This window comes from Lepisosteus platostomus, chromosome 3 (assembly GCF_059453375.1).
Source record: "Lepisosteus platostomus isolate fLepPlt1 chromosome 3, fLepPlt1.hap1, whole genome shotgun sequence".
In the NCBI taxonomy this organism is placed as follows: Eukaryota; Metazoa; Chordata; class Actinopteri; order Semionotiformes; family Lepisosteidae; genus Lepisosteus; species Lepisosteus platostomus.
In genome coordinates, this window is record NC_142613.1 from 19,665,754 (window position 1) to 19,682,489 (window position 16,736).

The window sequence follows — 16,736 nt, forward strand, 5'->3', positions numbered from 1 at the left end:
TACATGTATACATACATGTACATACATACCTTTTAACATCTTATTTATAATAAAGTATTATTTGCAGCTTCTAAACTAATGAGTAACTGATCATTTCAATTAACATAGCAATATTAAATTATTTAATATTATTATGTATTGTGTTTGATACTGCAATGCAAGAAAATAACTTCACTAACCAAACCACTTACAATAACAATATAACAATATAATAATATAACAATATAACAATAGAATATTTTATAAATACAGAAGAGTAATAGATGATAACTGGGCAGTGATCAGCTTACCAGCATTACCTTTTTTTTCATCAATCTTATGTTTTGGTTTTGTTTGGGAGAAGGAAAGAAGAAAGAATGAGCATGGTTTCTGTATTTCTGTATTCTCTTTTGGTTTCTGTATTTTCTTAGCCAAGTAAAAAAGGGAAAATGTTCATCTCAAAAAGTCAGAAACTGAAATAAGAAACACCATGTACAGTATCTCTGAGGCCCAAGAGAACGTTTCACTTCACACAGTACAGTGCACTTGTGATGGGTGTTGAATTCCTACAATATTCTGTATGGACTTGGTGACTGTAACAATCTTTGAAATTTAGCACAGTTCATTTGTTTTTCAACTCTGTGTAGAACTTAACTTCATTACTGTCCACACACTACTGGGTGGCCGTGCCTAGGGACGTTTTTGAATCCCAGTGCTTTACTGGGCCTAGCAATTTCACACTGGTTTTCCTTTACCCTTTACAATGGGTGTACTTGCTTTCACTTTCCTTTCCTTAAGTTCTACCGTACTTTTATCTATGGAGTGAAACGTAAAGAAAACTTGGTGTGATCAAATTAAACTACACAAAGAGCATACTGTAATTTGCAAAACGTGTATGGTATGTTTCCACAAGTATTCACACTGGAAAGCAAAACAAGTAGGCCTCACCTCAGATGTCCTTGCTCCTGTTAATGCATTCAATGTGTTATCACTCATCGTGGCCTACATAACAGAAGAGATCCATGAAGCATTTCCTGCAGAGATCCCTGTTAAGACCAAGGACTCCAGATTGGATCACTCCTACATGACTCAAGCAGCCTCATCTCAGAGGAGACATGAAGATCCTGTGATCTTTTGCTGCGTGTTGAACCTCAGCTCTGAGACATATTTCTTGACAGTAATGAAAACCACCAAAATAGTTTAAAATGTGTTAGACAAAATAAGCTTTTATGGTCATCAACATTCACTACTAGGGTTATTGATCTGTCCTTTTGCAATAGCATAAACAAGGAAAGTTAGTCACTTTCATACCCACATACATAGGATTTATGGATTTTCCTAAGAATGTTATCATTGAAGTGTTTAAACACATTGGATGTGTGTGTCTTGTGCCTAGAATATTAGATTTTAGCATTTAGAATACTTGATTATTTTAATTTGTACTGCTGTTCTTTCTGTAATGTATGGATTCTCACTCCTTTTATTATTTTTTTTAAATGATAATCACACCTGTGGAATAAATTGTTCTGTAAAAAAACGTTGTGCACTGTAGGGAGTTTACAGTATGTCATTTGTTTTCTCATCTCCTTTATTCAAAGTTCTATAATACATTTTCTTTAACTGCAAAAATTCCAGTACTATTTTTAAAGCAGCAGTTCACCACATGAACATAAACATACTGATGGGTTTGTTAAAATATGTCGCACTGTGAAGTTATTTTAAGGTAGGTTTTACCTGTATAATCTCTAAGGAAAACAAAACATCACACGTAATTTTACCTTATATGGATCTGCCTGGGTGTAGGAATACCCCTACAGACCACCCCTTTGGCGAAAACAAATCACTGCTGCATTTTTTTCTAAATTACCTAGCCCTGCTTTGAATCGTTTATACATGCTCCATTTTAAAGTAAGTTACTATTCTAAAAACAAGTAGAAAATTAGGTTTGGAAGATAAAAATTAGAGTACTAAATTAAATTCAAACGACTTTTTCTCCTTCAATAAGGAGAAAAAATGCAAAGGATTGCAGTCTACAGAAGCAACCGATGACTCAAATTCCCTTGCCGCTCCCCTTGACGGATTTCTATTAAAAGGTGCTGACGTCAAAAAGGGCGGCCATCTTTGATGAGGGCAGAGCTCTATTCCATTGAAGAAGAACTGAAGAGGTCAGTATCAACGGCGCTCAGCTCCTTTGCAGCAAGCAAGCCTAAAAAAAGCGGTTTGCTGTTTAAATACGCAGACGTTTCCTCAACAGAGCTGACAGCATTTGTTTCAAGCAGAAGCACAGGTAAGACGGTGGGCGATTTTTCTTCAGTTTAATCTGGTTTTTAACAAGTGTTTTACTGTAGCATTTTATCATGGTTTGTGTATTTCTCAATCAACAGAGCAGACAACTGATAGCAAAGCTTATTGTTTCACAGACAGCACTGAATTTCCATTGTTTTTTATTATATTCGAGTTTATCGTTTTAATAGCCTGCTTATGTTTTATACATACAACATTAATCGCCACGCCTTTTGAAGACGTGACGCTTATATAAATTGGTATGAACAGACGATATTTAGAGGTCTAGTATGCAGTATGCTTTGCACCGGTGGTGGGCGGTTTCTACATTTCAGGACCATGGAGAACGGCTACAGCGAGAAAGCGTGGGACTGAAATGGAAATTAAAGAGCGTGTTTCAAATAATGTGAGATTTGCAACGTTCACAGCGTGGATCTCTTAAATGCTTTTGGATTTTTTGCGCAGGATAGCAAGCCTCCTTAGGGAATGATGCAGTTGCTGACAGAAGGCTATTAATCTTATCTTCCGCCACCCCCACAGCGAGTATACGCAGAAATGCCTGAAATCCTGCCCAGATCATTTCCAGATCTCAGCGGTTGATCAATAAATATGTCCTTGCTGTTAATTGTCCTAGGGGACTTTATAATAGCATAGAAGATGCTGACTGAGTGCTTATGTTATCAAAAGGAAAGAAGTTCCAAGAGAGGAGGAGATCAGAATTATAGAATGCAAGAAAGTATTTTCTGGACTGCGACATACAGTACAGTAGAGTAGTGGTTGGCAGGATACATACTGTGCAGTCCATGTATCAAACTTAATGAAGATACAGTTCTTTTTCATGTCCAGACAGCTTTAATGCACTTGCGTAAAAAAAATGGCCATATTGTTGCCAAATTTACGTGCCTCAGCATTAGTAATTATTACTGTTGGTTCCTTCTTCAACGTAGGGGAAGGGGGGTGGGGGTGGGGGAGGGGGGTTGATTCAGTACCTGCAGTATGACTAAAAGAAACTGTCCACCATTTACTGCATGTCTCTTTAAGGGAGAATCATGTGTTGTTCTTTTTAACCAAGAACCATCGTCAGATCATTCTTGCGTGTCTTCATACAAACACATTGAACATATTACATATTACCGCTGCATATTTTTATAGTGTAAACCTTTAAAGGGCTGACAGCGATTATCAGCCCACTGGTTAATAATGTATTATTTTTTAGAATTGTTCATTTTGTCTTTGCAACATTTATTGTAGGTAAAAATAAAAACTAAAATTTCAAGCATTTACTAATGTAGTATTGTTGAAACAAATTTATTTTCTAAACTTCATAAAGTATATACAGTATGTTAAATGTTAAGTAGGTCAAATCAAAACAAATCTTGTCAAAAATATTGGCAACTGCCCAGATGTTATTAATGCTACACAGTTGAGCTGCAAAAAGGCGGTCAAAGCAAATGAATAAAAAATAAACATTTAATCAAAATAGTTATTGCTTTTGTTGTGTAATACAGCCTCTCATAATGATAAAAACAAGCTTTTGAATTTTGCTACCCTTCATATCATTCCTAAAATACGCTTTGCAATGGCTTCCTTTACATAGCTCTTAAATCACATTATGAAAGTGGAACTCAAAAAAGACATTCCTTGTATAAAAAGATAAAACAAAAATGGTTATCTTCTCCAATTATTTCCAACAGCATTCAGAATTAAACAAGTACTACTTGGTACTACATCCCTCTTCAATAATCGTAAATGGGTTTGCCACACTTGTGGTAATCACCTCTTTAAAACAGAAATAGTAAATATAATGCAAACATAATATCTTACAAAATACAAGTTAAAGCATAATATAATACAAAATTCTAGATAAATTATAAATTCTGCTTTTGTGTGTGATCTGTCAGTCACTGAAGAATAGATAAGTGAATTTATGAAGGTATCCTGTCATCTCAGTTTACATTTCTTCTTTTCACATTAAAAAGGAAAACAGGAAATCCATTTTTAGAACTGATGTTCTAAGATTTACACCTTGCCACATTTGTATGTATATATAGTACCTGTTTCACCCAGGTGTCTTTGCTGAATTTGGTTCATGCCTAAGAAGTTTCTCCTATGCCTTGCTTATTCATATTGTGTTTGACATCCTACGCAGATATCTTTTTAAATCACTTTTTGTGATTAGAGTATGAAAAGTCTAAGAAGCATCCAAATCTGGGGGGTGGTCATTGGTGAGCTGTCCAGACTCCATCTGATAATACTGCAGTTTCTTAAAGAAAAAATGAATGGAGCACATTACTAATTAATTAACAACAACCTATTAATACATTAAACATTGAAGAATTGGAAACTGGTAACTCGATTTCATATAAGGCTTATGACCATGTGTTTCTAGCTGTCTTTTTTGATTGTTGCACTGCGCTTTGAGTTGATGTACCAGAAAAGGCACTGCATAATAAAGATTCTTATTTGTAATACTATTTCTACTACTTGCATCTTGCCAAAGTAAAAAAATGAGGTGAAACGATCGTGATGTTCCCTATCTGTTTTCAGTATCTTATATGGTTTTGCGTTGTATATCATTCATATGGAATAGAAAGAAAGCTTTTGTTCTGATGTTAAAATGATGGTAACTTAAATTCAGCTCGATTAAAATGCAGTTAAATGGGACAGTACACAGATAGTGCTCTCATAGACTCCGATAGGACTTGATATTGCAGTTAATTTTGCATGTGTTGGTACGTACTGTGTTACATTTGTGTTATAAATGTAAAAAAAATAGAAAAATGTTAAAAATATAAATCCTAGAAACCATAAATAACCATTTGCCGCAAGGCTGGAGTTCCAGTGCATTATTCCGTGCTTCCCTTAGGAGCTGTTCTTTTTTTGCTGGAAAACCATGCGCCATTCCCTTAGCTACTGTTGGCAGGGAAAGCTGATGCCTCAGACTGGGAAGGCTGCAGCAGCATGTCTGAAATAGGTGCCAGCTACACAACGCATTCAAACCGGAAGGGAAGAAAGGACGTTACAGTTATGGTGAAGAAGAATGTTCATAAAATGGCATCCTATTGGTGTTCCTCAAAGAGATAAAATGAGTGCGTCCTGTCAAATCGCTTAGTGTATTACAGCAAGCAGATGATTCATCTCTCGGCTTCATCTTTGATCTCTGTTCGTGGGATGGTTAACAGCGTGCATTTCTAATGAACAGGAGTAGCACTGCAGGGAAGGGGGTGGGGATTGGGGGTTAAACGGTCATATTGACCCATCTGACAGAGGAGTGATTATTGATCTTATTGAGACTGAGCTACATCCATCACAGGAGACCTGTGCACCTTCACGGTGGTTTCAGCATGCATATGATCAACTGAGGGCAATACAGTGGCGCAGTGGTTAGTGTTGTTGTTGTTGTTGTTGTTGTTGTTGTTGTTGTTGTTGTTGTACTGAACTTTGCATCACTGAGGTCCTTGGTTCAGTCCCGGGCCCAGGGTGCTATCTGTGTGAAGTTTTTATAGTACGTTCTTGTCGTCTTTGAGTGGGTTTCCTCCTACAGTCCAAAGACATATGGGCAAGTTAATTGACTTCTGGGAAAACTGGCCCTAGTGTAAGTGTGTGTTTGTCTATGTGTCTTCCCTGCAGTGATCTGGTGTCCCATCCAGGACGTACCCTGTATTGCGCCCTTTGCTTCACGGGCTAGGCTCCAGCTTCTCCACGACCCTGAATTGCAAGAAGTAGTTGGAAAATGGATAGTTAGATGACAAGCTTCTAGGAAATTCATTTCTTGTGGGAGAAAAAATCTTTAACAATGTCAAGATAACCTGGAAGCCGCTTGCCATTGAAACTTGATTGTTTGTTAAAATACTTTTCTGGATTTGCATTTTGTTAACATTATGGACTTGATTTTGTTTCTATAACACTAGTCCAGATCTTCGCCTCTCTCTAGAGTATTATATGATCTATTTACTCTATTAATGTTACAGAATTAAAGTTACTGAGCTACATGTAGTGTATGATATTACTAGTACTGTATGTGATTAGTTCAGGTGGGTAGCTGCATCAGCATGCGTAGGCTGCAAAGGAACAAGTAAAGGTTTATTCCATGCTGAAAAGAGAAGAAAAGAAACACAGCGTTTCGGCTGTGGAGCCTTCTTCGGGTTCTTTTCTTCGCTTTTCAGCATGGAATAAACCTTTACTTGTTCCTGTATTTGATTACACTAGAAGCCTAAAAATAAACTGTATTTTATTCAGACCAAACATTTTTCATAAGTGATTTCATAATATTACAGTACATAACATAGATACATTAGAAACTTTACTTAAAAATACTTAATCACTAAAAGACATTTCTAAGTAATGATCCTTTCTGATTTCTCTCCTGTTCTAATGCAGTTTTAATATTTAAAGCAATGAGCAAAGTGGAATTTAAATTACCATCAAATTGTAAAGGCAGCAAAGTTGAGTAGAGTTAGGACATCAGGCTCCGAACAAAAGGACTGTAGATTAAAATTGTGGGGCGGATGCTGCTTTTGTATCCTTTAGGAAGGTGGGTGGATGCCCTCAAATTGTTCCATATAAATTTTAATTTCAATTAACTTGCCTAGTTAAATAAAAATAATACCATTATTATAAAAATCTATGGTATTTTAAATTACCTTTCCCACCTTTCCTTATTCTTTGATTTCAAGAGTATTACTATATGTCATATTATAAAAGCATTACATTAGGTTTGTAGTTACTAAGTGAGACATGGGACTGCAATTTAACACATACTTTATGTCTCCTATTATAATTAATATAACAGGAATTATGTGAATTTTTAATCAGTATTTTTCATGTATAATTTCTGGAATTCAATTATTACTTTTCATCCCAAAGCATCCCAACATGCTTCACATATAGAAGGGAATTCTCTTCTTCCACTTCTGAAGTGCAGCACTAGTGACACATGGCAGCTACATCAGCCCCACAACACAGTGAATCAAAGTGACAGAAAGAGAGAAATTACTTTAGCATTTTGAGTTAAGTATGAAATTCAGAGGCCAGATTGTGCAAGGTTGAAGTGTAATTTAGCTAGGACATTGGAGTTATATTATGTTTTGAAGTGTTAGACTGAGAAGCCAGGGCCTTGGGTTGATGTCTTACATCATAAAATACAAAATAGTTAATATTATTGTTTGTCCTTTACAATCTATGTAAAATAAGAAATACATACTATACTTAAGTAAAAATCCCAGTTTTAAATGAAAAGATAAACAATGATAGAAAAATAAAACAAAAGGTACAATGTACAGGCTTTTAATGGCTTTATGGATTTTCTTCTATAAATCATTTGTTTTAACAAATGGAAAACATGCCATCAGGAGGACAGCAATGAACAGTAAAACAACATATACCTACACATTGTATAATTATAATGATACATTATTCATACTTACACACCAAATCAATGAAATATGAACATTGATGCACTCACAGAATTTACTTCTGAGCCAGGAATAAACCAGTTAACTCAAACTAAAGGAAATGCTAAAACTGATACAGTTTTCAGAATCTAGTTATGACGTTACAAGATTTAAGCAAAGGAGTGTGCTGCAGAGAACATTCTTAGAGATAGAGGATCAATTAGTTACAACCTGAACTCCGAGACTGATTGTGAAAGCAAAGAGAGTATCAGATGACAGGAGCAAGGTGAAAACATCTTCTCAATAAATATGTAGAACTACGTGTATGATTTTTCCTTCAAGTTCTTTTACAACACTTTATGGTTCGATAAGTCTGAAATCTTTTTGTTTATAAAGTAAGAACTGAATTTTATAAATACTTAAAAAGAGATGATAAAGTAAAAAAAAATATTGTACCTATGTCTAGAATGAAGTCCGGCTTTTGGTCTTCACTGACCTGAAAAAATATGTGTCTTTGAAGAAAAGAAAAACTGCATTTTATAAAGACGTGCATAAAATATAATACCTATTGATGTAGTTTACTCTTTAGCATGATAACAGTTAACAACAGTTTTGAATTTCTAAATTATTAAAAAAGAGATTTGCTGATGTTCACCACTATCTCAATCTAAATCATCTGATTTGAATCCTTTAATTTAATCTTTTAAATTAAATCTTTTGATTATTTTTGATAGTTTTAAGGAAGTTGTAGCTGTAAAAATATCAGTTTAAATGTATTCAGATTGATCGTATCTTTGAAAGTTTAATGCCCAGCAGATGATTTGCAGTTGTGAACCTCATTGATCATTCTTTTTATATACTGTACACTCTACTACAAAAAAGGCAAAGCAGTAGTGGCTGGTCTAGCACAACTCAGCACTCAATGAGCTACAGGATACTTTTTGTGCAGCCATGAGCTCAACATCAACAGTATTGTGTGCACCCCGTGATTAGTATGATGTGAGTTCTCTATAAGTGTTTTGTGTTACCATGACAGTAAAGTAATTCAAAATAATTTTATGAAAGTAATTCATAAAAGCATTTGATGAAAGGGGCTTTATTTAGCACAGAAAATACTACATTAGCAATGTTGGTAATGACTTATATGGACATGTCAATTGGAAAATTGTATTAATACTTTTAATTCAATTTTTGCATCATTGATGGGTTGGAGTAGGATAATATTTTAATCAATTCTAATTTAATGTGTATATCCATTTTCATGTCAGAGAAGTGTTGTAGTGACATCTTGGAGCAAATGTCATTACTTACAGTGACATACAAATCAACTTCACTAAGATACAAGTTAAAGCTGTGACAGAAGTCAGGGGATTTATCAAATCTTCTAGCTAGAATTTGTTTACCTGTACTGCAAAATGATCATTTCACTGTTTCTGCTTAAAATGCAAAATCAACTCTTCACTTCAACAGAAAAAATAAGTATAAATTTTTGTCAGGAGTTTGGAGAAAAGCCTTGTGGAATTATGCTGTTCCTGGTCCTTTTTATTAGATTTTGACAGTGATATGTTGTATTATATTCTGGGATGAGCCAATGTTTAAAGAAAATTGTACATTTCTGTTGCTTAAAGTGATAGAATTTGCCACTACATTCTATTCATTTATTATTGATTTGGTGATCCTATCAATTTGCCCCTTTGCCATATTATTGATTAGTTTCATAACACCACCAAGAATTATTGCTTGAGAATAGTAATTATAATTACTATTCTATACACACTTATATAGCACTTTTTTCTGGACACTCCACTCAAAGCACTTTACAGGTAATGGGGACTCCCCTCCACCACCACCACCTATGTGTGATGAAGCCAATTCATAGATGGGGATTATTAGGAGGCCATGATTGGTAAGGGCCAATGGGAAATTTGGCCAGGACACCAGGGTAACACCCCTACTCTTTTCGAGAAACGCCCTGGGATTTTTAAGGACCACAGAGAGTCAGGACCCTGGTTTTACATCTCATCTGAAGGACAGTGCCTGTTTACAGTATAGTGTGTCCATCACTATACTGGGGCATTAGGACCCACATGGACCACAGGGTGAGCACCCCCTGCTGACCCCACTAACACCTCTTCCAGCAGCAAACTTGGTTTTTCCCAGGAGGTCTCCCATCTAGGTACTGACCAGGCTCACTCCTGCTTAGCTTCAGTGGGTTGCCAGTTGTGAGTTGCAGGGTGATATGGCTGCTGGGATAATAGCGCCTTTTGATTACCTTTTGTAAAAAGTCTCAAAGCAGATGTTTTTGCTCTGATGTTGTTGCTGTTGCATTGTTTATACAGTAGTTTGCATGTCAATTGTACAGGTTATCTTTAAGCATGGAATAAACCTTTACCTGATCCATTGCAGCCTACGCATGCTGACACAGCTCTCTACTCGTTACATCTTGTCAGCTCACTGATCCTAATTATTCTGGTGAAATTGAAACAAACACTGTATATAGTATTTTAAATTTTCTGTTGTGACAATTTTTGTACGAAGCTACAGTATGTGAATGTCTGGAACAACCAATCCAACCATTCTGTCATAGATGACACCCTGACGTCTTTTAAGAAATGGCTAGATGCCATCCTCTAATTAATTATTACAAACATGAAAACAAACAATATTTGAAGTTCATTTGAAGTTCTCTTTTCTTCTAAAAAAAAGACCAAAAAATTGACTTTTTGGCGCAGAAATATGCTAATGCAATTAGTTTTGGCACTACAATGTAATAGTACCGTATAACCAAGCAGCACCACCAGAAAGTATTTGTGCCTTTTTTTTTGCATGTTGTTTTTATGTACAGTACATAGAGGGAAGAAGGATTATCATGGGACCCTGATATTAATATCTGTTTCACTCCCAAATTACAAATCATGTTAAGATGATTTGTGAAATTTCATTACAGCATTTGTTAATTTTCATTACAGCATTCAGTGCATTTTTAATTACCACTTAGTCCAGTACAGAATTGGTTGAGCTGGAGCTTAACCCAGCAAGCACTAAGTATTTGCCAATGTACGAACTGGTTGGTATTTCAGTCCATTGCAGTGTACACAGATACAATTTACAGATTTGTCCTTCAAGACCTAGACATGTTTTAAAACTGTAGCACCCAGAGAAATCCCATAGGAATAACTTGCAAACTGCACAGAGAAGATGTGTGCTCTCTCTCTCTCTCTCTCTATTACAGACACGTTCAATAATTATCTTTAAGGATTAATATCCTGATTTCTAATCCTTTGCTGAAGGAGATACTTTGGTTTTTACTGTGTAATCTGATGCATACTCACTGGAGACTGAAAGAATCTGAAATTCTTTCTGCTGACAGATAATGGCCTTGCCAATCAGGGAATGGGAATGAAACAAGTCAAGGTGAGCAGTGCACTCTCATTTCAAAGCCCTTCAGCTTGGTAAGGTGAAGAAATAAACAACAATAAGTAGAAGGTTGTTTGGTTATCAAGTTCTTCATTCTTTAATGTTTTAAATTATATTAACAAGAATTATAATCTATGGGATTGACTACTCACTTATTGTTAATTAGTTTTGTTTCAATTGTTTTATCTTTAAAATGACTGCATTATACCCCTGTATGTCTGACATTTTTAAAATAATTTTACTCTAGTAAGAGTCTATCCATATTATTTTGGAAGGCAGGGATCTCCACCCTGGTCCTGAAGATAACCATTCAAGTTAGTCTTATACAGCAGGTCACTTGTTTTAAAATATTAGCAAGACCTCTAAGCTATTGATGGATTAAGCAGATACTCTGTTACATTACAATAACTCTGTTCCTTGATTGTTGAAGAGTATTTTGATTTCAAACCTGTTCCAAGATAGTGGTACCAATGGATCTTCTGTTGTCTTGTTAGTTGGTACAGCATATGCTAACAGATGTCATGATTCTTACTTCAGTCTTTCTTGTACAGTAATTATTGTATAGTTGATTGACAACATTTTGCATATTACACTAGTCTCACCTTTGTAAGCATTGTCACTACAGTATATGCTGTGTCACTATTTCATTTCTAGTGCTTAATGGATCAGCTCATTGGATGCAGAGTGAGTAATTAAGCCAAGCTGTTACAGGATACAGTATGTGTGAGAAAAGTCAAATTGCAAATAGGATTATAGTTGTTGCCCACTTGGCATCCCAGCCAGTTCTCTAACAGGTGTGATAGCATCTGACATTAAGCCAATGACAATAATACCATGTTTCAAGGACTCATTGATGAGGTGAATAAAAAAATGGATCAAAAGTTGAGCAGCGTGTTCCAGGGCACAGGTAGTACTGTAGGTGTCATTAAGCAACCAAGCCAGTTTAAAGTCAGGTTAAGTGCAGCATCAATAGCACTGAAATGAGTGTACCTCAAACTTGAGAAAGCATCAGAGCGTGTGCTTGTCATGGCTGCAGAAGGTGAAGTCGGCAACTTGTTATTAATAATATGAATTTTGTTGGGAATGAATTACAATAATGTGTCATAATGTGTTATTCTATAGAGGGAGGTACAAATTGACATATCTCCTCAATAAGTAAGGAATAGATGGATGAATATGATGAACATTTTGCCAGGGATAATGGCATTATACAAAAGAAAGTATTACTTTACTTAAGAGGGCTTAAAGTATGTTTTTGAACATGTAAAATCTAGAGAACATTAGTGGTGTAAATGCTTTATGGTGCTCTTTGGAATTGGAATTCTATTGGTCTATGGTCTATTGGAATATCTTCTCCTTTATACAGGACCTAATTTAATTGCACCACAGAGGCACAGTTTACATGCTATCATTTTTGAATAAGCCACATAAGTTTCAAAAAATGGATACAGTGTTTGAATAGGCTACAAGGTTTAATTTATATGAGTTGCTTTCTTAAATTCAAGCACTTCAGAGTTCATTTTCCAATTTAAAATTGAAATAGTTCATTTTCTTAATTTTACTGCAGGTTTTTAAAAAAACTAATAGCCAAAAACATTTTCATCTTTTATTAATAAACATTTATTTAGTAACATTGTGATGCCACAGGGGTAGTGGCTGTCACTGGGGTACAGACATGTCCACTGCTTCAGGCACACCCTTCTCAGCCAGCTGGGGAGCTTTTTAGCTCTTTACAGAATTTCCAACTCGCTCAGGACACTGTCCTCTAGGCATCCCTTGCCTCACCAAGCTCTTCTCTCGTGGATTCCCTAAATCGACAAGCTTCACCCTGAACAATGATGACACCCTTTTCTGGGAGCCTCCCTGCTCCTAACAACCACATATGGAGTCTCCCACCTTCTCGCTTATCGAGTCTTATCGAGTCTCTTTCTCCCACTTAATGATGTCTACTGGTTTTCTCATAACCAGTCAAGCCCAGGTCCGCCTCCAGCGACCTTCTCACCTCCCAACACCACAAGGCTGGGTATCACACTAGCTACACACCAAGCCTCTTACAGCACTTACAATGCCTGGACTCAACAAGTTTCCCTAACACAACCTTCCTTGTGCCATGTTCACATTCCAGGTTGTGTAATAGCAGCTGCTGGCACACCTCATACCCATGCCCAGCCACCACTGCTTCATCACACACCTATGTAGCTGCTAGCGCCCCTTAAACACATTCCCAGCCTCCACTGCCTTTTGACCAGATGTTTACAGCCAGAAAGACCCTACCCACTTCCCCTTAGCATTGCAAGGGGGAGGATCCTTCTACTGCACCCCACACTCTAATATTCACACACTAACTCCAACTCACTCCAACACAACAAGCCTCTCACTCAGTGGACTCATTAGACTGCCCTGTTCTCACACATACCAAAGAGGCTGCTGTCTCTTGAAATCTCTCAGTTTCTCACTATAACAATTACACAGTCCCCTCTGGAACTTTTGCTCTTCCTGGTTCCTTCTGAGATTCTTTTCCACAATCTCCTTCGGGATTGTACAAGAACACTGCATACTACAGTATGTCTCTATAGTATACTAAAGCAATTAAAAAATGTAGAACATAGAGTTGTAGCCATCCAGAATGCACATCAAAACTCACATCAGTGGAAAACACGTTGTGGCATACTACAGTCCTACATACTGCTCTCAGCCCTTCACAGCTCAAAACAGATCACTAGGTGGCACTTCTGTTCAATTAGATGTTGCTGAAGCCATATTTGATCTGTTTTATCCTAGTCTAGTTATTATATTTCTTGAAAATATACATATTTTATGTTATGCTGTATAAACATATAAAATAGTGTAACGCTTACGGCCGACAGGTACTGTGTAAGAGCCGGCGTACCAGAGCAGGTGACGTCACCGCCCTTCCCTGTGATAGCAGGACTACAGCTACTGGGCTGTAGAGAGATCTCTCTTTGGCTCAACGGGCTGGGTCCCTGCTGAGTTATGCGGGAGTCCTGGGTTCGAGCCACTGACGCTGGGGGGCTGACCTAATGCGGCAAGGGCGCCCGCCTGAGCCCCCGTTGTGTTACAATACTTAGCCTAGCTACCTTTTTAAAATGTAACATGACTGTGTAGTATTTATTTTTCTAAAAGGGGGATTAATGCCATGAATGGAACCTGGATCATACTGTACCTTGATGTTTTTTAACATGCCTGATTTTACAGAAGTCCTCAGAAAACAAGGAGTAACTCTGAACTAATCAAATAACTGAAATTATTATTTAAATTTTGCATTATATTGTTGAGGTATGCACCACTGAGACATTTTAATGTACCCTTTATAATCACTTGCAAAAAAAGAAAACAATTTGCAAGAAGAGGTAATACTGTAGTTAATTTACTGCGTTCGTTGGGTATTACTTAATGGAATGTTGGGAAATGTAGTTTTTATGTCCATGTATTTGGACATAAAAACTGTCCATGTATGTCCATGTATTTGTATTTGTATTTTACACTCTGAATTTACAAAGCCAGCAGTTCTGTTTAGGGGTACAGCACACACAGACTAATACTGAGGAGCAGAGTGGCTGGAGGGAGAACAAGCTGAACCACACAATCACCCAGGGAAACTTACATTGAAAAGAGCTTTTGGTTTGTTTCTCTCTAAAGGGCAGTCATTTTATTGGCAATTTCTTTTATTTTCCATATACTGAATTTTCTGACAACCAGCCTCAGCTGCGGTACTTTAAGGATTCACTGCACCACCTGGAAGTTTTACAGTCCTGCATTGAATTATTAGAAAAAATGCAATGCTGGTATCAATTAAACTGCCGAGCCTCCCATAGCATACCTTTTGGTACCTTGAGCATTTTCAATGGCTGCATCTGTATGATCTTGTCAGACCTTAGAAGATAGGCATGGTCAATAGTGGGATGACAGACACAGTGGAAAACCAGAGTGCTGATATATGTTATGTTGGTACAAGAGAAGCTAGCAATCTTCCCTTTGGACTGGACTTTACAAACTAGAAACTGTTACCGGGACATTGAAATTGTTAATTACAGGTAACTGCCAAAATAAAGAGAATACTTTGGTTCTTTTCACCACTTCACTTACAAAAGTTCATTTTTAGATGTAATAAAGGGTTTATGCATTGAAACTCGATCATAGTAACTTCTCGATGGACTATACTTGGATGGATAGTTGATGGATCAAACTGCCTGCTCACACCTTACATTGACTTTTGAATCTCAAATCAATGCATGGACGTCATGGCCAAGGAGTATGCACACACAGTGCACAGTTGTGTCTAGGTGATATCTTTCCTTCAGACTTCCATGAAAGCATCACCTTAAAACACATTTTATTGTGTCACATTTCTCATTCTCAACAGCAAGTTGAGCAGTCTTCATCACTGGAGCTCCTGCCAAACATGACCCAAAAATCACCCCTCTTTCAAAATGACTGAGATCTCCTCTTCGACATGGTAGCCAAAATAATTGGCAACTGGGACTGCCCAGCTTTTTTATACATGATTCTAAGCACGATGGAATGTTAATTGCTTAATTACATGAGGAACCACATTTGAGCAGGTGTGGAAGCACCTATTTCAGTATACGTTACAGCTCTCAATTACTTAAGTGTTTTCTTTGTTTTAGAAGTTAAGGTTCATGTGGTAAGGTACTGTATAATATTAAGAGCAACATTAAAATCTACAAAAATAGTTTTTGCATTGAATTACACAGTGTTTTCGGTATGGGTTTTGAATACCCTGCATTCAAGTCCAAACATGTACTGAGTATGAAAAAAAATATAACTAATAACTACAAAATATTCACAATTATCTTGAGCTACAAAATATTTTTGTGGGAGGTACAATGATGCTTCTTGATCAGACTTGACAAAGGTAAATTTAATAATAATAATTATAATTAATAATAATTGCTTACACTTATATAGCGCTTTTCTGGACACTCCACTCAAAGCGCTTTACAGGTAATGGGAACTCCCCTCCACCACCACCAATGTGCAGCATCCACCTGGATGATGCGACGGCAGTCATAGTGCGCCAGAACGCTCACCACACATCAGCAAATTTATTCTGCCAATTGCTATTAGTCATCAACAGGAGTAATAATACTACTACTAATACTAATAATAAAAAAAAAAAAAATAATAATAATAATAATAATAATAATTGCTTACACTTATATAGCGCTTTTCTGGACACTCAACTCAAAGCGCTTTACAGGTAATGGGGACTCCCCTCCACCACCACCAATGTGCACCATCCACCTGGATGATGCGATGGCAGCCATAGTGCGCCAGAACGCTCACCACACTTCAGCTATCAGTGGGGAGGAGAGCAGAGTAATGATGCCAATTCATAGAGGGGGATTGTAAGGAGGCCATGATTGATAAGGGCCGATGGGAAATTTGGCCAGGACGCCGGGGTACACCCCTACTCTTTTCGAGAAACGCTCTGGGATTTTTAATGACCACAGAGAGTCAGGACCTCGGTTTTTACGTCTCATCTGAAGGACGGCGCCTGTTTACAGTATAGTGTCCCCGTCACTACACTGGGGCATTAGGACCCACATGAGCCGCAGGATAAGCGTCCCCTGCTGACCCCACTAACTCCTCTTCCAGCAGTAACCTTAGTTTTTTCCAGGA

At 37.0% G+C, this 16,736-nt stretch overlaps 1 protein-coding gene across 2 annotated transcripts in view; it reads left to right on the forward strand.

Annotated features, from left to right (window-relative positions):
* Positions 1–2,095: 2,095 nt before the first annotated feature.
* LOC148674587 (synaptosomal-associated protein 25) overlaps positions 2,096–16,736 on the forward strand; it is a 69,029-nt gene continuing 54,388 nt past the window's right edge. Inside the window, exon 1 of one of the 2 annotated variants that reach the window (XM_088624848.1) lies at positions 2,096–2,266. The gene's annotated coding sequence lies outside the window, so the exon portion shown is untranslated. The remainder of the gene's footprint in view (positions 2,267–16,736) is intronic. The other variant, XM_088624847.1, reaches the window with a different exon arrangement.